Source organism: Toxorhynchites rutilus, chromosome 3, assembly GCF_029784135.1.
Source record: "Toxorhynchites rutilus septentrionalis strain SRP chromosome 3, ASM2978413v1, whole genome shotgun sequence".
Lineage (NCBI taxonomy): Eukaryota > Metazoa > Arthropoda > Insecta > Diptera > Culicidae > Toxorhynchites > Toxorhynchites rutilus.
Window position 1 is genome coordinate 101,148,250 of NC_073746.1, and position 22,201 is coordinate 101,170,450.

Here is a 22,201-nt window from a genome sequence, read left to right on the forward strand (position 1 = left end):
ATTGACTAGCGAGGATGACTGGTGAACTAGTCCAGTCAGTGGATATTTTATCTGACTCGACTAATGAATACAAATATGCCTCTTCATGCAACTGACTTCAATCCACACATTTCCCCCTGACACTAATTCATACCCGCGTACGTAATATTATTTTTGCGTCATATAAAAAGGAACGAAAACATGATTTGAAAAGAAGTTACCCCATCAATGGACGGTTTATTGTCTACCCATCGTGAACCCAAACCAACGAACTTAGACATTTATCAAACTCAAACATCGATGCATGCACACGTACATGGGAGACAGAAAGAGAGGAACGAATTCGTTTTAGGGGAAGCCACTTCAAAATGCAATGAGGACAATTTGACTGGGAAGAATGAAATGATATAGTCGAGTCGGTAGAGGGAGATAGCGACTAAACACCCGACTGACTGTTTAGTCGTTTTGGCGGAGAGACTGCGTGAAGAAGCCAAAAGTCATTACTAACTGAATACGGGTATAGTCAGTCAGATAGTCAGCTGACTATCCTCAGTTGACTTTGACTGTGCAGAGCCCTGACCAGAAGTACAAAATCCTACGCGACTCTCAGAATGAACGATTCGTAACTTTCGTCTTTATGAGGTTGTGGGTGAAGAGTGCGTGTATGTGTGAATATCAAACATGAAATGAAAATGAAAACGAAAGTTACGAATCGTTCGTCCTGAGAGTCGCGTGTCTAATTTACTCCAAATTTTAAAAAAATCATTTTTTCCTGATATTTTTCATTTCTTCCCGATATTGTTGCCCATTACACCTACACACATCAAGATCAAAATATGTACGTAAAATATTCTAATACCTGGAATTTGTAGTTTCAAATTGATGCGCAACCCATCGATATGCGTTGATTTTTCACGAAGTAACAGCATGTCAAAAATCACTTAATATTTCCGAATTCGCACTCTGTTCCTCTAATGTCAAGTGTATTTCACAACCAATCTTTTTCATAGGTTTCTCTGAATTAGGGAATGAACAGTTGAACATTGGTACTGAAAAGACGGGTGGGTAATGTCGGGGACATAACCGGAGTGACGTAGGACTATACAAAGGGGACAGCTTTTGTTAAATATATATTTTAAATATATTGTTTTATTTTCTTCTTCTAAAGGGTGTGTCACATCAAATTGCATCACGGAAAAAACGCTGTAGAAATTCGCCCAGTAGACCGATCCTTTTGAAAATTTTAGACAGTAAAATAAAAACTATTAAACAACTTTTGGCATTTTCTTTTTATTCATACTTCGAGCCCAAGCCCGTATGCTCGCACCTTCCTCTTTACCCCGTCCATAAGGTTCTGTACAACGTCAGGTTGTAGTTTTTTTTGAACAGAAATCCATTTTCTCTTGAAGTCCGTCTCCGATTTGACAACTCTTGGGTTCTTCCGGAGGGCCTGCTTCATAATCACCCAATATTTCTCTATTGGGCGAAGCTCCGGCGCGTTGGGCGGGTTCATTTCCTTTGGCACGGAAGTGACCCCGTTGGCTTCGTACCACTCCAACACGTCCTTTGAATAGTGGCACGAAGCGAGATCTGGCCAGAAGATGGTCGGGCCCTCGTGCTGCTTAAATAATGGTAGTAAGCGCTTCTGTAAGCACTCCTTAAGGTAAACCTGCCCGTTTACCGTGCCGGTCATCACGAAGGGGGCGCTCCGCTTTCCGCAAGAGCAGATCGCTTGCCACACCATGTACTTTTTGGCAAACTTGGATAGTTTCTGCTTGCGAATCTCCTCCGGAACGCTGAATTTGTCCTCTGCGGAGAAGAACAACAGGCCCGGCAGCTGACGAAAGTACGCTTTGACGTAGGCTTCGTCGTCCATTACCAGGCAATGCGGCTTCGTCAGCATTTCGGTGTACAGCTTTCGGGCTCGCGTCTTCCCCACCATGTTTTGCTTTCGTCGCGGTTAGGAGCCTTCTGAACCTTGTATGTACGCAGGCCCTCCCGCTGCTTGGTCCGCTGGACGAATGAACTTGACAAATTCAGCTTATTGGCGACATTCCGGACCGAACTTCTCGGATCACGTCTAAACTGCTTAACTACGCGCTTGTGATCTTTTTCACTGACGGAGCATCCATTTTTGCCGTTCTTCACCTTCCGGTCGATGGTTAGGTTCTCGAAGTATCGTTTTAGTACTCTGCTGACCGTGGATTGGACGATTCCCAGCATCTTACCGATGTCCCGATGTGACAACTCCGGATTCTCGAAATGAGTGCACAGGATTAATTCACGACACTCTTTTTCGTTCGAAGACATTTTTCCAAATTTACGAAAAATTCACAGTGAAGCATGGCCAACGTGATCTATACACTCTTATCTGATTATAAGCGAATGCTGAAGATATAATTCCTAAAAATTAAATTTCTACAGCGTTTTTTCCGTGATGCAATTTGATGTGACACACCCTTTACTTGAATACCTACCTATCTACCTGAAAAATGGATTAGTTTACTGTTTACTCTTTATGAACATGTTGATGGTTCTGAAAAGAACCTTTGGTGTTGCGTTTTCGTTATCACTCGATATTCCCATCTTGCTCGGTTAAACCTTCCTGTTTAGCTATTGCGTTTGCCACTCGCCACAGCTTTCACAGTTGGGAAATTTCTTCCCATCCAGCTCGTGACATGTTGTTCAGTAAATTACATTTAATGCGACGTGCCGGAGAAACACTCAGTGTCGCATTGGAGGCGATTTTAACCTGTAATTGAACATTTCCGATGACAGTGGTACAGTGTCGACTTTCAATGTAGGGTCATAATTTGGACCCCGAACTCTATGGTCACAAAAATGTCGCATTACAGGTCCATCCAATTATCTAAATGTCGAGCTAAATATAAATTACTGTACTTTCAATCTAGAAGCAATTTAAGAATTGGTGAAAATTGAATAATCGGGAAAGTCCCCAACTATCAATGAGCTCAGAACAACTGCCAAATTCACATACTCATCAGATCCTGGCAAATTATGAAAAAATCAATTTGTGTTTTATTATTATTTTGGATAATGTTTTAGAAAGCATTGAACTGTATTTCCTAAACTCTTTTTTGGAAGGTTTAATGGTTCCAATTTAGAAAACTTAGTACTCGTGGTTTTGAGAAAAACCATTTCGAACGCCCTCGATGCCGCCTTGTTCTGGATTTGCCACCAAAGCAGTTTGTATAAAGAACAAACTTTTTTCTTCTGCTACCTGATGCCGTTTTGCGATTGCGTTTGCCACTCGCCACTCGCTGCAACTGCCTGTTGTCTTGATGTCCACCGAACCGAATGTGTTCTGTTCCGAATGCGGGTTTTCTTATCATCGCGAACAGCTTTGCCAGCTAACTCGATCACTTCGGCGGCCGAAACTATATAACGCCGGCTAGGTGGACTGGTGCACTGGTACTAACGCGCTCGGCCTAGCTACCCTTGCGGGGAACTCCAGATCAACACGGTTCGAGCGGGATTTTTCCTTTCCCTTCACTTTTCCTCCTTTACCATGTCCAGACATGGCTGCTTGGGTTGGTTTGTTGATGTGTTGTGATGCGAACCGATGTGGTGTACGGTTTGGATGAGAATGATCGTTACGGCAGCGGAGCGGGGTTTTTAAAGCCAACTGGCTGGCTCGAGAATTACGCATGTGTGAGACTGCGACCAATGTTTTTCCTTTCCAATCGTGCTTCATTCTGTTTCGCTGCTGCTCTGGTTGCCCGTTTTGGTCGGTACGATTTGAGGAGCACAAAACGGACCAATCAAAAATGGGCACATAGTGCATTTGGACAATGCTTGATATTTCACAATTCTTCAATTATTTAACTCAAGAAAAATGAATTGTTATTCGTTATGATAGATGCGTAGATATATTTCCTATCAATTGATGCAAAAACCTTTGCGATCTATTGAGAAATGCTCGAGTTATAAGCGTTCCAAATCTTGCATTTTTTCCTACTTGTTCAGTGCCTAGATTTCCATTTCACCCCCTATATCTTTCGGTTAGACGTAGTCCTACGTCAAAAAAATCGTGCGCTGTGAATGTGAATGTCCTATTTCGGCATATGTATGGTCATGTATGTTGCATGTATAAGGCAACGTTTCACAACGTTTCTGAGGATAAAACATCGTCAAATTGGATATACAAAAGGTTTCCTCAATGATGAATATGACGTATATAATAGATACGAACGACTACTGTAGTTTTCTTCTCTCTCAGTGTTTGTCTGCCACGGCAACTAACATATAAAAACAGAAACAAAGAGAGAGAGAGCGCGATTTGGATGCTCGTTCCATCACCAACTTGCCACTGTTCTTCTTATCCGTTAGTGTGTCGTCTGTTTCACCCCGTCAGAACAGTTTTTCCAACCTGTCACAATTTTTGATTCATCAATGGATCTGAATTCCGTTTCTTACAGTTCCAATATCGCTTCGATATCAACTCAATCCGATCAGATTTGATACAGCGAATCAAATTTAAAATTAAATCTGCTCAAATCCCTCTTCTTACGACGGTCAAGTTTTGTTAATATTGTGGGCGGTTCATATTCATAGAATAACATGAATATAAAGAATAGACAACAACAAAGCTATGAAACTCAATAATCAACTTTTTTCTGTCTATGTCATTAATGTCATGGCACCATTTATGTCGAAAGGACATTGAGAATGTTACAAACAGGGCAATTCATTTGTGAGTGATAATGAAAATTGAATTGATGGAGTGAAACGGACAGCTCCTAGTGTGGTAAGACGGATAGTGAAAGTTTTGTGATGGATTTGTATTGAAATAAACAAAGAGATCCATCACAACGGTTTCTTTGGGAAAGTATTGTTATTCCTTAGTACTCTTATAAATTTCATTGTTCATAGGTTCCAGAGAAACTAACACTGTAACGATATGTGAGGAATGCACGATGTAATCTAAGTTATTTGACATACAAATATCTACCAAGTACCAATAAAAGTGACGCACATAATACTGCGTTGAGACAACGATGTTCTTCTGAAAATGTTAGTGTCAACAATTATTCTGTTCGTTTGACCCAAGTACGGAATTTTCCGATTTTTTTTTTTGCAGTCCAGATTCTGTACGGTACAGGTTACAGATTTTCTTTCCGAAGTAAATGTGTGTACAGTTTTCTAATTTGAAATTTATAACTAGGCTGACCAAACGTACCGTTTCTAACGGGACAGTACCGATTTTCGACCATTTTTTATTGTCTTTTTATCAATCTGTACCGTATTTTAAGTAAAAGAGAACAAATTATATCTTGTTGTACTACGATTTCTACCACACATTAATCGGCTTTATTGGATGATTGGATGTTTTTATTTTTGATTATTTTATTTCTGAGTGATAAGAAATTGTGATGAAGAGAAGATTGTAAAAATCTATTGTAAGAGTTTTTCGCCAAAAAGGACCAACACCGCTATGATAGAGACATTATGAAGCTACCTTTAGAATAGCAACAAATTTTAAAACAAAACGGTGCCTTTCACCCAAATCGGACAATAGTTTTGAATTTTAGCAAAAATAATGGATTACTTCATCCCCAACTTAATATATAGATTACACATTAGATACAGAAAAGTTATTTTCCATTCATAATTTTCATCTCGAAAGTGTTTTCAGCCACATTTTGTAAAACATCCAAAAACTACTGAAGCAGATAACACTTTTTAGCGAGCATTCAGTATCCAGTCTAACAAAATTCATCTTTGAAACAATATGTGTTCCATATTGTTCCATTTTGGCGTATATCCAGCACTTTCGAATCAAATCATAGAAATTTCCTCGAATTTAACCATCGAGGACACGTTCCAGTTTTCTATCCGTTTCAAGGATAGTTTCAGCGGCTAAAATCAGGATACAGGTATGTTAATCTTTTTATACGAAAGATAAAATGTCCAAGAGTTATATGCTTCAAACAAATGATTATCATTCCAGCGGTAGTCCTATGCCCACCTTGCGGTTACATCCCAGATATAACACACTTCTTGTTTTTCCCAAGGGAATAAACCTACGCTATGACGAGTATTGATGGTTCGCCAAATCCAATAAATAGTAGAACGCGTTTTTTCACTTCGTCATTCAGTAAAAGTGCCAAATCAGAAAACATGTCACGTTCTAATGAAATAGTTTGACCGTTCATGACCATTTTTGCTCCGAACTGATTATCATGATTTGTTTACCAATCGAATCTAATACTCTCTAAGATTTGATAGAAATTTCAATGCATTATGATTTTGTAGACCCGCAAATGATTTAGAATAACGAAAATTGGAAGCACTATCGTTTTCCCATGCATTTGTTCTGTGAATTTCAGTGCAGCAACGAGGTACAATGTTTATATACCACTGAAAATCAGGCACCCGAAATCACCTGCTTGACATACAAACACTGCGTTCGTACTATGGACACTGTCGAGAGGAAATATTACAATTCAAGCTCCACCCGTTTTCAACTCATTAGGGATAACTACTCGCAATTTCCAATATACAGTCAGTTAGCATTTTAACGATAGGGTGGTATCGTTTCTCAAGGCTTTCCAAATAGCTTTTCTCAAGGCCTTGAGATAGAGTTTTAGTTTTCTTAATCGGCCTTCATCAAGGCTAGAGAAGAATAAACCGAAAAAGTTTGTAGCTTCTCTAGTTCAACGCTACTACTACCACTCAAATACACAGTCTCGGTCCAGCTAACGAGCAGACAACAGTATTTCTTATGCTGATTCTGCTCAATCAGGTCCGAGTGTCGATGGTGTAGTAAATGGGATATATCGCACACAGCGAGTCAATTTTGTTCAGTGGAGGCACCGCGTCCACTTTCATTCCATCTAGTGCTGTTTTATTTTCACACCAGAAGCTCACATTGTTATTGTTTTCATGCGTTTCCAAAGGATAATTAAGTGGTTCAGAAATGTGGAATAATGATGCTTATGAAACTAGTAGGGGAATCGGGATAAAGACGGACAGATAGGTTACTTGATTTGTATAGTTGCATTATGAATTTCAAATTTCTGTTGATGGGATCCCCTTCTACATGCTATTCTAGAATATTTAAACCATCCTATGACAATGAATACTGATCAAAAGTGAAATAGGGAAGCAAAAACCGAAAATCAAACATGATTCCGCGTGTGGGTGTAATTTTTGCGGTTTCGATATTAAGCATTTTGAGTGGTATAATTGCAAAATTGAGTTCGTTATATTTCGGTTTGTGATTTGACAGAGAAGCGATATTAGGTATGTACGGAAAAGTAAAATCATTCGTAAGGGGTAAATTTAAATTATTAAAATAATTGCACTGGTGGGGTTGAAATGGACAGTCACATTCAATGCACGATGGAAAGTGAAAGGAAGAATATACAACTCTTTTTTTCAGTTACTGGTGCACAAACACTGAAAGAGAACGAAATTATTCCTCTCGCGAGCGATAAACTTCTACGCTTCGTATATTATTGACCTGTCCATATTCCCCCCACTACATGTCCGTTATACCTGCATCGATAAAAATGTTCTACTTTTCGGCTTGTTTTAATTTCAGAAAAAAACATAAAAAACACATTTTTGTAAAACATTTGCCCAATTATTTCGAAAACCAGTATATTAAACTGTAAGAAACTGCTTTTAAGTTTTGGAGAAAATGAGTTTCCAAAGATACAATTGAAGTTTTCCTTAACATGTCCGTCTTACCCCCATCTCCCCTGTATAATAGCCTGTGACCGAGTTTGTGTCAACTGTCATAAAAAACAGCCGAGATAGTGTTCGCAATTAATATTCAATGCAATACGTCCATTGACATGAGCAAAAAATACGACATTAGGTCAGCTTGTATATTATTCTAGCAAGGCCAGGAACGAAGCATCAATCAACCTTCTTAGGCTTTATCTTCAAGTTTTTCCAAAAATGTTTATGCATTTCAAAATAATATCCCAAGTGGTTAACAGGAAAATTGAATATAATAATTTCGTAGTTCTACGACAATAATGAGGTCGTGTTTTTGAACATAACCTATTTGTTTATTTTTTGTAGGGGAACCCGGGGCAAGACTGCCCATCTGATTATTTTCCCTTTTTCCATCTTTTACAATTGTTTAACCACAGAACTTTGTTTTATACAGATACTGCATATATCTCACATATTATCAGCCATAACCTTAAATATTTTTTATTGGAAAACAGATAAATACTAACTGAGCTTCTTACAACTGCAATCTATATAAGAACGCACAGGCGCAAATTAACGAAATACCCTCAGTTTCTATATGTTTGCATGACTCCACCCATAAATACAAAAAGAATAATCATTTTTCTTCAACTTACTGTATGAACTAATTTAAATCGTACGCATTTATTTAAAAAAAAAATTAATTCGTTATCTCTCAACTTCCGGGGCAAAAGGGGCCATTATTACCGGGGTAAAAATGCCATAGTCGTAACCTCGAATTCGATCTGTCAAAAAAAAAAATATTTCAAAAGAGCATTCAAAAACGCGTATTAGCTTAAGGTGGCACTCTTGCCCCGGGTTCCCCTATATTTGAATAGAATCGCTAAAAACATCTATTTTCAACTGATGAAAAAAATTTACGATTAATAGATGGATCGACTATCTTGAGATCTAAACATTAACCGTTTGAGTGCGGAGTAAATTTTGTGAGCATATGCCAAAAATGCGGATGAGTTTGGGTATATTTGAACGAATACTAAAGAACGCAGATAACTGATTAGGTCACAAAAGTTGTATTGATGAAAAAACACACATAGAAAGTGGGTTTTATAATATTTATTAACATTAACTTCCTTATTTGTATATATATATTTTTTAAATAATGAGAATATTATATTCACACAATTTCATTTGCAATTATCGTTTGCTGCACAAAACGCATAAAGTCCTCTCTCACAAATGTCCCCGAAAGACTACGTTAAGAGGTGCCAAGCCAAAAATAATTACATCAAGCAAGAAGAGCGCTATCGCACCCCGTACTTTTGGCATTTAACAAGTTTTCAAAGGGTTAATCGGAGAGATTGTCATTAAGCTTCCTCTACTCGCGCATAGGTCTAACAGACCGAGAGTAAATGAGGTGGCTGAATTAAATGACTATAAAACTGAATGAAGTTAACGAAAAAAACATTTGGAGTTTTTTTCATTTAATTATATCTTTTTCTTCAAATAAATACCAATAGCCCCTAAAAATACACAACAGCAATATCACAGAGAAACACATAATCTGTGAGTATACGAGTTACGATTTTGCGCGCGAGTATAGGAGAGTTAAGTTTAAATATTCGATTTTTGGGAGTTTTTTTTATATCGCATATCACTAGACGTGACGTTGTTTCTGCGAGTGTAAATTACTGTCTACGTAGATTTTGCCAAAAGGACGTATCATTGAAAGAAATTCATTTATTAGAATCAGAGGCGAAAGTGGATTCTGAAAAGTATTTTAGTAACAAGACGATAGCGAAAAAAAAATCGTCGCTAAGTGAATAGAAACAAATATTTTTTGTGGAGAGACCCAGTCTCCCGAACGCCCGATCAACAAACCAACTCGAGTCAAAGATAAATTGCTCCAGCCAAAACTGGGGACAACATCCACATCGAACCTTTCTTGGCATGCGGGAAACAAAACTAACAGACCACAAACTACGCAGCGGACGTGGATTGTAGAAAAGATATAAATGTAAGATAAGAATTCAAAACTTACCCCATTATTGTTCCCCGGAGTCTTTGACTCTGACTCTGGTTGGTTTCTCCAAGGTTTATACTTCTACTTCGCAATCAATCCCATTGGTTTCCAAAGTCCATTCGAAGTCTGATAAAATAAAAGATATTCGCTGAGCTAGGCTCAGTTAGTTATGGACTCGTCGGTAGCTTTGGAACATTGGAAAAATCTATAAACACCACATCAAAAAAGGTTTCCCCAGATAGATGTAAAAAGATGCAAGCAGCGTCTCATGTGGCCTGCGACGCACACAGACCTTCATGTTTTCCATCTGCGGTCTATCGCTATCGGAAAGCTAGCTTCCGTCGTGGCGGCGGAATCCCCGGGATGTGTATCGAAATTTGTGTTTATTTACATAACTCAATAGCAATTTGTCAGCATAATGGCGGGATACTGTAATAATCGTAAATGTTCCGCTGGAGGACAATGAATGCGAATATATCCACTCCCACCGAGAGTGGTGCTTCATGTATTGGAAACAACAACAGGAAAAAAATATAGGAGGTTGTGTCCAAGATACGACCACATTGCTGACGTAGAACTACACTGTTATTTTATCAGGAATTTTAACCATCTTTAGATGGTTAAAATTCCTCAAAACTTTAAGCGTTTCCAACCAGAGGGAATCTAATGTATAGCATATTAAACAAATCTTACGGAATTTCCGATTCGTTTAGTATGTAAATCGCCAAAATCCGTTCGCGACAAAAATAGTTATTAACGTTAACTTTATTTCATAAAAATGTGACCTGTTTTCTGATTTGGCACCCTTAATGAAAGACGTAGTTCTACGTCAAAAAAAGCATGAATAGAATCCTAAATTCAGGATGACAATGTCGCCGCCGAAATTGGTTGGTGAAGTTCGCGCAAATTTTCTCTCTCTCGTGAAGTGCGTAGTTTATTGTCATTAAAGAACAGGTTGAGCACTACATATATGGGTTTATTTTACATCATGTTGTAGTCATGGAATAGATTGTTATCGTACGAAAATACTCGCGAGGTGTGAGGAAATTTTGTAATTGTGAAAATGTATGCAATGGTTCGGATTCGGGAGGGGTGTTGTGAGCTACGGCGCAAATCCATTGTCCTGTTTTTGTGTGGTGTTTGTTGAATTGAAATGCACGGCGACCGGTGGATGTTGTAATCAACAGCGGGATGAGCAGAAGCATGTGTGAGTGTGAATGGGCAGATGCACGTGCATTCGTGTCTAGTGGACTGCAGAAAAATGCAGCTTTTCCAGGCATATAAAAACAAACTGATAAATCACATAGTGTGGCTTTTCGTTGTCGCTATGGGTGATTCAGTAACGGCGTTATCGTAGGTTAAGAGTAACGAACATTGTTCATTTTCGTGTCTAAAAACTTTCCATGAAAATTTATACAGTGCGGACTCGATTATATGCAGTTTCCAATTTCATTTCATTGTACATAGACGAATAAAAAAACTGTTTTATTCGTTATATACATATTTTTTTGACGTAGAACTAGGTCTTACAATAAGAATGTCAAATCAGAAAACAGGTTACGTTTTTATGAAATAAAGTTAACGTTGATAACTATTTTTGCTGCAAACGGATTTAAACGATTTGCATACCAATCGAATCTGAAATTTTCTAAGATTTGTTTTAAATGCTGTACATTACAATCCCATAGTCTGTATATAGATTAAATTGATGAAAGTTGGAAGCATTTCCATTTCCCCATACATTTGTTCTATCCATTTGTGTGCTTTCCCGAACAGAGCTGTCAATAACGGGCAACTTATGCAGCCGCTAGAATAGAAACAACGAAGGGGAAAATTCTTTCTGTGCTCGAAACAACAAAGGTCACTTAGTCTGCTCGTTTTGTGTTTTATATTTCCCCTCGAGCTGTGAACGCTAGCGAATATTTCACTTCAAGTGCATCTGGCATTGCAATTAACACAACCATCCAAATTTGCATCTGTTAGACGCGTGTTTGATGCGTGTTGAATGGTAATGCACGGAAGATTCCTCTCGTTAAATACTCGGTGCAATGTCTGCATTGATATAAAGAAACAAATTGCGACATATGACCAGTTAGTGCATTGTTCTCGCAAAGACAAGAAAGGATCGTTGCTGCTCGAAATATGTTCGAATATCAACAATGTGACAGTTATTGGACTTCTTTTTTGCTTCGAGCTATGTTGGCTTAAACTGGGTCTACTTCAATAAGTACGCTACGCAAAAGGATTACTTTCATTTGAAACGTGAAAATATTTAATACAGAATATAATTGTGAAAAATATAAATTAGTTGATTAAAACAACATTTTGGAAGTGAAAAACTCAGAAGTTAGTAGTTTTTAAAGTGTTATTATTAATTTTACACCAAAATACATAATAAACATGATTTCTTCCATCAGCAGTTAATTGTAAAGCAGTTAGAGAGCTTTAAATTAGAGAGCTTTAATTTAAAGCTCTCTAACTGCTTTACAATTTATTCTTTGACACCTAATTTCGATCTTCCTTAATTTCTCTGTAATGTTATTTTAAATAATTCCTGGCGATCCTTCGATTAAAATAATCAAAAACTATGATTTTTACTCTACTGTACTTATAATAACCAACTAATTTTCACCTTAACATTACAGATTTTCACCTTAACCGTATTTGAAATTAAAAAAAAAATCCCAACTGTATACAATCGAGCTCGATTTGTACTTAAAAGAACCATATTGTTTTAGTGTCAGTGATGAAATTCATAGGAAGCCATATCTCCCGAAAAGAGTGGATGTCGCACTCTCGAATTTGGCACCCGTATTGTAAATCACCTCCTCAGACCCAATTTGTTGTTCAAATTATGTAACATCCGTTGAGTAAGATGCTCATAAACTCAGCAGTTTTCCACTTGGTTAATCGTCGTTCATAACCATATCAGGATTAATCAATTCTCGCGTAACTTTTGCAAAGGTTCAATGTACCAAATGTAATCAAAACGAGTTGATGGAAGCTCACAACGATCCTCAGCGAGCAATGCAATCGTTTCAAGCCCATAGAGAACCATGGTACCTCCACCTCTAGTGTATTCGACGCGGATTCCCTGATGGCTGTGGGAATTCTGCACCAACCATCTTCCAGAGATGTTGCGTCTAGCTCCTCTGCCGTGGAAAGTGCCGCGTCAAGTTGTTGCGTGTAGTCTTCCGCAACTTGAGGGTTCCTTAGCTGCTTCATGTCGAGCCGCTGGGTTCGGTTCTGTCGCATCTGATAAACAGTCGACAGTTTTGAGTGCATACGAACCGCCACTAGATAGTGATGCGAGACGAAATTCGCACCTCGGCAATTCGCAATTCGCATTGGCTCGGCAAAATCATATTCAACTGAGGATACTCAGGGGACTATGAAGAAATCCGCCTTCGGGTTCAATTGAAAATAGGTTGGCTTCTTCCTGTAGTTTCTCCGTCAACATAACTCATAATTCATTCAGGCGTTTAGTTGCTATCTCACTCTACAACTCGACTATCTTATTTCATTTTCCCCCGTCAAATGAACTTCATTGCATATTGAAGTGACTCCCCCCCAAAATGAATTTGTTTCTCTCTCTCATGTATCGAGTATGCATGTATCGATGTTTGAGTTCAACGTGGTTTGACATATACTACAGGTTAGCTAAATTGTTTTGTATCATGCACGAAAATTACTCACGCATGTAAAAAAGCGTACAGTGTTGTACTCAGAAACACTGACAAATTTGTGAATTTTGTTTATATAAATCCGTTTTTCTGTATGTTTTTTTTTCCACAAGATTGAATTCGGAGACAAAGTGAACTGAAATTTTGTTTTGTTTTTTCTTTTGTTTAGGTTAGACCTACAATCATTTAATTTGAAAACTGCATATACCTTTTATAGAAGGCAAAATTTTATTTTGCGGAGAGAAATTCGTTTAAACACAAACAATTGAATGTAAGTGACTAGCGCACATATGACACCAAAAACTTTGGCAATCTGTCATTTCAGTTTTGTTGTTGTGCTAGTACGCAAAAAATTTGTTGGTGCTGAACATTTGTTGATCTGAGGTGGAAAATGCCGAAAAAAAGATATTTGAAAGAATCAGAACTAAGGGGTGTTCGTGAACAGAAGAAAACTGGTATGAGTAACCGAGAAATAGGAAAGATAGTAAACAGATCCGAAACATCGATTGGAAATGTGCTGAAGAAAGGTTAAGAAGAAAACTAAGAGGAATATCAAAATAAGCAATCGTGACAGGAATAGAATTCTGGAGCAGGCCGGAACTGGAAAGTTCAATGCATCGGAAATCAAGAAGGAACTTGGACTTTCGATTACCAATAAGCGCAATGCACAGATCTTGCGGGGATCTGGTTACTTCAAGTATACTAAAAAGGCCAAGAAACCTAATCTTACTCCAGCACATATTCAGGCTCGATTGAATTTCGCCAAAAAGCATATGGCATGGCGAAATGAATGGAATAACGTTGTATTTTCGGATGAAAAGAAGTTAAATCTAGATGACCCCGATTGTTGTGCATGCTACTGGCGTGATTTTTAAGAAGAACCCCGAGGTCAAGCTGAGCCGAAACTTTTAGGTGGAACACTCATAATTTGTGGTGGTTTTCACGTCCTGGAAAAAACCTCTCTTGCTACAATTGCAACCAGGATGAACTCAGAAAAGAACATGGGATTACTGGATGACTTGTTCTGGTACCATTTACCGAGGATTTTATGCCTCAAGACTTCACTTTTCCGCAAGACAATGCAGCCATCCGTGTCAGTGAGAGAAGTATGCAGTGGTTTTCGGAGCAAGACACAAAGCTCTTGGACTGGCCAGCACGTAGTCCAGACCTAAATCCAATTGAGAACCTGTGGGGAATTCTTGCACGACGTGTGCATAGCGGTGGAAAGCAGTACGAAACAGTCCGGGAACTAGAAGCAGCCGTGAAAGAATCCTGGAGGTCCATTGCTTCTGCAACGCTTGAAAATCTCGTTAATTCCATGCCGAACAGAATGTTCGAGGCTATGCGCAAGAACGGTAAGAAAACTAAATATTGACAATTGTTCTTCCTTAAGATGTTAACTAAATCAGTGTTTTCAATACTGCGATACAGCAATACTGCAATTAGTGTTTGTTAACTTACTAAAGCACTAACCAAAGGTACTGCGTTTATACGAATTTTCCACAGTGTATACTAACTCATAATAAAAAACCATCCTACCTGCATAATTTCCGTATACTTTGTATCATCCATTCTGTGTGGGTCGATGCATATGCTATGATAAAGGTCGCGGAAGCATGGCTAAAGTTCTGTCCTCTAAGTTGAAACGAACAACTTTTTTTCAATCCATGCAGCGCTCTGGAACGAAACAAAATTCAAACCATCTCCAAAGTTTTATTGCTCCCTCCTCTGCAGAGTAGTCGTGTAGGCGGTAGACCATTATCCAGTATATGGTACCTGTGCGTGTGTTTGGGGCCAATTTTCCGGAGCCGTTGGGATGTGCAAATAAAATTAACGACTCAATAACAACAAACAATAACAAAATTAATGATTCAATTATCGGCGCCTTCAGTGTGGACGTGTTCACTGGCTTCTGTCTATGTGGAACGTTAATTGTTTATTACGCACGTAGTATAAATAAAACATTATTGGATTGTCCCTCATTGAGCAACATGAGAAAGAAAAAAAAGTTTAATTAATTCTCTTCATTAGCTTGACGTTCGGACAATATTGGGACCCCGATCACCCCATTCACCGGATCTGTGTCGAAAATGAGATGCAAATTATCATACAAGGTTGACTTGTGTTTCTTCAGCCAATATGTTGTTTTGCCCATAAATTCAGTGTTTGGTACGTGACTGTTCCCTCTGATAGCTATAGGAAAAAAGAAGGATGAGGACTACCCATGTAGTAGTGATTCGAATTTCCCCATGGTTCAGGGGCATTTATTGATTCATGATTTCACACCCGATATAACAATAACTTGTCACCAAAACAGTTCCACCGAACCACATTGATTGGGCTTCTCGAGCTATGATTAATTCTGTTTCCTTTTTCAACAATGGGAAATAATTATATTTCCCATTATGTTGATTCTGTCTTTTTTCAAGTGGTATATTACCGTCAACAAATCAATTTTTTTTGAGGTTGCAAATTTGAACAGTGTGGAAAAAACACACGGCTCGAGTGCCAAGGTTGCAGCTTTCCGCGAAAATTTCCTTCATTTGTTGTGACAAGATTTGAAAATTAAAATGGCGGTGAAGAATTATGTAAGATGAGAGATGGGGAAGGATGACTCGAACGGTTCCATTCATCGCCGATGACAACGTGACCAACTTACGGTGCACGTGAGGTCGGGTAGTGAGATTACATCGCGAAGAAAAGCCTGGGGAGGGGGGAGAATAGAATGGTTTTGTTTCTGGCTAGAAACCCAAGTAAACATATTATGTTCGATTAGGACCAAGGACGTCATCAGTTCAGGGTTGGTGGGTTAACCCGACACTGGCGCAACTTTTTGGGATGAAATTCACCACAACTTCGTTAGTCAACACAAACTTCACGTACAAATTTGGAATCTAACTAATTTTGCTAGCGGCTCGAACTTCTGAGTTTAATCTTATTAGTTACGGAGCGGAGCAGCGGTGGGGCTTTCGCCTCCCATAATTCCTATTTCGACAACTTCTCATTGCTTTTGCGGTTTGTGGAGCGTAAATTGATTTATTTTCATTTAGCACCAACGAACTGGGAACAGTTTAGAAGCTGGTTGGTATCTGAAATGAGACATTGTACACAAAGAGAAGATATATCTTAATCCTTGTCGTAGTTTTTTTTTGTCTAGCAGTTTTTTTTCTCTATGTTGAAATAGAAGCAAGGGTAATACAGTACTATCTAATTCAGACTTAAAAAAATATATATCAGTTTGAAAGTGACGTTTTCTTCCTGCCTGTGTTACAGCTTTGTTTCATTTTAACATGTTGAGCCCTGTGTCAATCACTCAATGTCTTTTTGGTAGGAAAGCGCTGACTGACTGGGACTGACAGTTACAAAATGAGCCATGAAGCCATGAAGTCATATTTGATTGAATACTGTATTGATGTTATTGAAAAGTACTTCAAAATGGCGAGGAAAATTAATATGAAATACTAGTATATTCTACCGGCAAGTAAACAGTCTAGGCAATTTCAGTCTAATGTTCTAACAATATACCTGGAGGAAAGAATCAGTTTTAAAAGTGCCCAAAGAACCCGTTTCATTTAATTATGAATTATGAATTTTTCGTCAACTGAAAATCCACAATTTGCATCAACCAGCGTTAATTCCAGTATACCACCTGTCCTGATTATGAGATGCTTTTGGGGCTTCCTGATTTTTTTTCATATTCTGGCATTTGTCCTGATTTTTAGAAGAAATTCAATTTTGTTGACAAATCATAATTCATTTCTTTTTTTGCATTTTGTTTTTGAGTAACAACTTTTTGACGTAGGATTACGTCTTTCGGGAACATCAAAAATTGAAAAACGGAAAAACTGCCGCATCGAACAATTGAAAAATGTCAAGCAATATTTACACGAATAACCAGCGCTCTGATTGTTCAATTGACCTAACCAATCTGTGCTCTTCCAGTTGCTCATTCAATACGAATACGAGATTGTGCAATGAATTATGCGTTCGGTTTGATTTTCTGCTGCGGTAAATCCCAAGCCTTGACTGGTCCAATTTGCGCCTCCCCAGTTCTCATCTCCTTCCACTTCGGCATCTTTGCATTTCATGCACCATCCAGCGACTAATCGCCATCCTTTTGCCACCATCACTCTATTGTACCACTGGGGGAGTGAACAAACAATACCCAACAATCTAAAAAAAAAAAAACTAAAGTCGAATGAAAGAGCGATCACTGCTTTCAATTGAAAGTTTCATTCGATTTCATTTCTTCAAACAGGATTCTCAAAAAGTGGAAATCAAAGAGACATATGACAGCATATTAGGCTTACAACCAGCGCCGACAACTGATTACGCACACTGCACATCCTTCCACAACGTCATTTTCATTAGCTTCAGTGAATACGGTTCGAGATCAAACGAAATTTTCAATCAAAATCAGACACTTTCATTCGAGATTAGAGCCTTTCAATTTCTTTTGACGATTTGATAATTTCGCTTCTTCACAGAACGTGAAATGAAATAAACTGAAAGTAGGTGAAGTGATATTTTTTTATTGGGTGTGAAGAGAGAGTAGCTCTATTTTCAGCCTGCATGAGTTTGCATGAAGTTGGAAAGCGATAGGCTCATGTGACGATGTGTCAATTGAAGTCAAATTGTAAGGCCCTGATCATATTAACAAAAATACTGAAAGCGCAAAATAAAACAAAATAAAAAGTGACGGAGTTAAGAGGATGAAAATTTGGATTCTTTTGTTTGTTTCTGAAAAAATTTTAAGAAATGAACAAAAAAATAATTTAGGAGAATGAATTTCTTTTCTACATACTGTAACCCTAATCGGTAATCAATATAAGGTGATCAGTATTGTAATATAGTTTACGACATCTGCTCTTGCCTAACAAACTTTTTGTGCATAATTTCATTAAAATCGGTCGAGCCGTTTCGAAGAGTTCGACCACGAATATCGTGACACGATATGTATAGGCCTTTTAATAAATGTATAGGAGATTAATCAGTGAAATCCTCTTGTTGTATCGAAAATTGATTAAAAGATGAGTTATGAATTGTTCTATTTTTGTTCAATGCGATTGCGAAGACACTTTTCGTGCCGCGTTAATATATTCAAAACAGTCACATGGCATCCCTGAATAAGAATAGTGTGTTGATTGTGTTGTTAGGAAAATATCCATTTGAAAACCTCCCATATCGTAGATTTTTTGTATGCGGCAGAAAGTAGTCAAAGGGCACTCTTGGTGTCTTTGAGCGAGCAGGAAATTGGTAACTAGTTGTTTATCGAGCATTTTCACTGGATTAACTGAAGCACTAGCGATGTTGTTATGCGATATTGGAAGCATGAGACGAGACCGAATAACAGAGGGGTCGGTTCCGGAACAGTAAACTGTCAAACTCGGACCAGCTGCTGATTGGCCAATTCTGAAGGGTTGCCAAAACCATTTAGAAAAATATAATTTGTTGCAAAATATGTAACATTTTTTTTCTGGAAACCTGACATCTCACGCGGTTCGGCATCCCTGTTGTTCACGCTTGGTAGAAGAAAAAGCAAGAAGTATAGTAAGAAGCCAGTTGTCAGGTCTCGTCCCAGCTGAAAATAGATATCTGACAAGTACACTACAAGAATAAAAACCTCAGAAACAAGACGAAATTATTTTTCCACTTTTTAATTAAATTTACTCGACTTCTGTTTTCCTGTTCCTGTAATTCGACATTGGTCGAATATGCATCACTCTTGCAATATGCATCAATGCTAAATCATTGAAAAAGAAAACTTCCTTCCTAGCATCGGAAAGCGAACTGAATATCACAAAGCTTCAGAGGGTAACTTGAGCAGAATAATTCAGCACTTAAATTTTATATTATGAAAATCTAGTGGAAACTGTTATGTACTCTATATGTTAACCCAGTCTAGGACGTTTGTTATTACGGAAAGTTATGCAAATAGTTAGAGCAAACTAGATTATTTTATGATCAAACCTAATTCAATTATACTCATATATAGGACAAAAAATGTTGAACACTATTTTAAACACAAATTTCATCTATAGACTGGTATTTACAAAACATACGTATCCTACAAATATGAATTCAAGTTTCATCAACCAGTTTGTGACTATTATATTTCCGTTGGCAAAACCGCGTTGCAATTCATATTTACTATTTTATATCGTAAATTATTGATTTTGACCACAGCAAACTGTCTGACATATATAGGACCAATTATCCAATTAACAAATCAAACAAAGATTCATATTTACCGCTTGCTAACGAGAGACACAAACCAGTAGCTGTAAAATCGGAAATAGTGCTACATATACCGTGGAACAAAACACGTAAAACCAAGCGAAATACAAAACTGAGGGCAAACCTCAAAGCGACACAATGTTTGTGAGTGTTGGCGCCATTAAAGGCTGCAATGTGACGCGATGGGGTTAAAAATTTCACGCCAATGGAAGCTGCAAACGATACGCCACAATTAAAGCCACAAAATATTTAAATGATGCCGAATTCCATTTATAAACACACATATCAAGCTTGCGGTGAACGGCAGACGGCAAAGAAAAACAAAGTTGGGTGGGATGTACATATACTCGCACAATACGATCATAAATTATTTCCACTCGTGGAGTGAGCATGAAAAGCTATAATTATATAAAAATATACATATGAATGAATATATAATTTAACTCAAGACTTGTAATAAATTTTCGTGACCGGAAAATATGAACAAAAGCGCGATAAATGGCCTGCAATGGCGGACAGTCGAGAGCGGCGAATAATAGCATGCGGTGGTGAGCATCGAAACATGAAAGCGACATGAAAGCCTGCGAAGGCGTCAAACCGGAACAGTGTGAATGTACAGCTATGTGTTTGTGCAGTTTTCCAGAGATGGAGTATTTACCATCTTCAAAAAAATGTTTGTGAATAAAATACTACGATGGTAATGTGCGGTAAATTTTGAGGTTTACTTACCCAGAAAATAGATAATAAACTGAGGAAAAGACATAAACTAGGGAATACTCAATATTGTTGATCCACTAAGTATGAATGACAACTAATTAATAGAATAGGAATCATATAATAGACAAAATTGTTTACTACGTTTATATATGACTAGAAGAATTTTGGATACGGATCGGTTCATCAATGGGAAGTGAATCTCACGGAGGTTATATGTTTACCGAATCGGTAAGGATTGGAACTATGTTAAAATTTTTGATAATAATCGGAGGATGAACCAAAACGAAGGTCATCTTGTCATGGTCTCGAATAAGGTGTTGATTTAAATTTTGTACTACCTATTTATTTGTAATCAATAAAACCAATATGTTATAGGAAAATAAAGCCAAATTTGGAATCACTGAATCCTTGCGTTTAATTTTGTCGTACTGAATAAGAACTACACAAAACTTATGCGGGAGAATATGGTACCCGAAACCAAGGACACTACAATCGGCATCGAAAAAAATCCAAATTCAACAGTTCCTGAAAACACCCTCAAAAGGTAAGCAAAATCAAATATCCTTTTAATCGCCACCCCGGAAATCATCATCACTAACTTTTCACTTATGTCCGTCTTACTCTCACTAGCAGCTGACCGTCTTACCCCACTCATTCGGTTATTTGGATCATTCACACTTTTGATTTACGAATGAAATTATTTATCTGTAACATTCCTAACATCATTTCGATGTTCATTTACCTACCGAATTATAGGGTCACTAGGAAGTATCCGAAAATAAAGTTTCAAATGTGTTTTTTTTTCATTCAAACTCAATTTAGATTGAATATTAATCTATATAAATAAAAATGGATCGCTAAATGTGTTGCTAAGGGCAAAACACGAGGAAAGGATCGTTAGTTTTGAACAGTCTTCATTTCATTGTATTTGTCTCTGCCTATATATCAATGTAACGGAGAAAAAAAATGGAAAATTACTGGGAAACATTCATGGAAAATGGGAAAATTTGGAAAACTTTATTCCCATATGTTTTACAATTACAACGTGATAAACATTGTTATTCTATTCGATATTTGCGCTAACGAAATTATTCTTTGTTCGAAAAACAAAATGGATTTTCAAGAGGAATAACGCACTCCTATATTTTTATCTATGTACAGTAGGGTGCCAATGAAAATGGTCATCTTGAATTTCAAAAAGTTACCTATGCAGAATATCAGCTCAATCGGACGTAAGAGAGAGTGCCGCAAAGCGGTCAAAGTTTGAGTTTTTTGAAAATCGAGGTTTTCGGAAAAGACGGGTGGGTAATGTCGGGGACATAACCGGAGTGACGTAGGACTATACAAAGGGGACAGCTTTTGTTAAATATATATTTTAAATATATTGTTTTATTTTCTTCTCCTACGTGAATACCTGAAAAATGGATTAGTTTACTGTTTACTCTTTATGAACATGTTGATGGTTCTGAAAAGAACCTTTGGTGTTGTGTTTTTGTTATCACTCGATATTCCCATCTTGTTCGGTTAAACCTTCCTGTTTAGCTATTGCGTTTGCCACTCGCCACAGCTTTCACAGTTGGAAAATTTATTCCCATCCAGCTTGTGACATATTGTTCAGTAAATTACATTTAATGCGACGTGCCGGAGAAACACTTTGCCACTCACTGAAACTAATTGTTGCCTTGATGAGCGCCGAACCGAAGCTGCTCTGTTCTTGATGCGGGTTTTCTGATTGTCGTGAGCAGCTTTGCAAGCCAACTCGAACACTCCGACGGCCGAAACTCTATAATCGCTGTTAGGTATACTGGTGCTCCGGCACCAATCCGTTCGGCCTAGTTACCCTTGCGGAGCAATCAGTGAATGCGACCAACAG

General features: G+C 37.9%; 1 protein-coding gene across 1 annotated transcript in view; it reads left to right on the forward strand.

The window, feature by feature from the left end:
- The window catches only part of LOC129780377 (uncharacterized), a 270,544-nt gene extending 258,438 nt beyond the window's left edge, over positions 1-12,106 (forward strand). The window contains exon 14 of the mRNA XM_055788571.1: positions 197-12,106. The gene's annotated coding sequence lies outside the window, so the exon portion shown is untranslated. The remainder of the gene's footprint in view (positions 1-196) is intronic.
- The last annotated feature ends 10,095 nt before the right edge of the window (positions 12,107-22,201 follow it).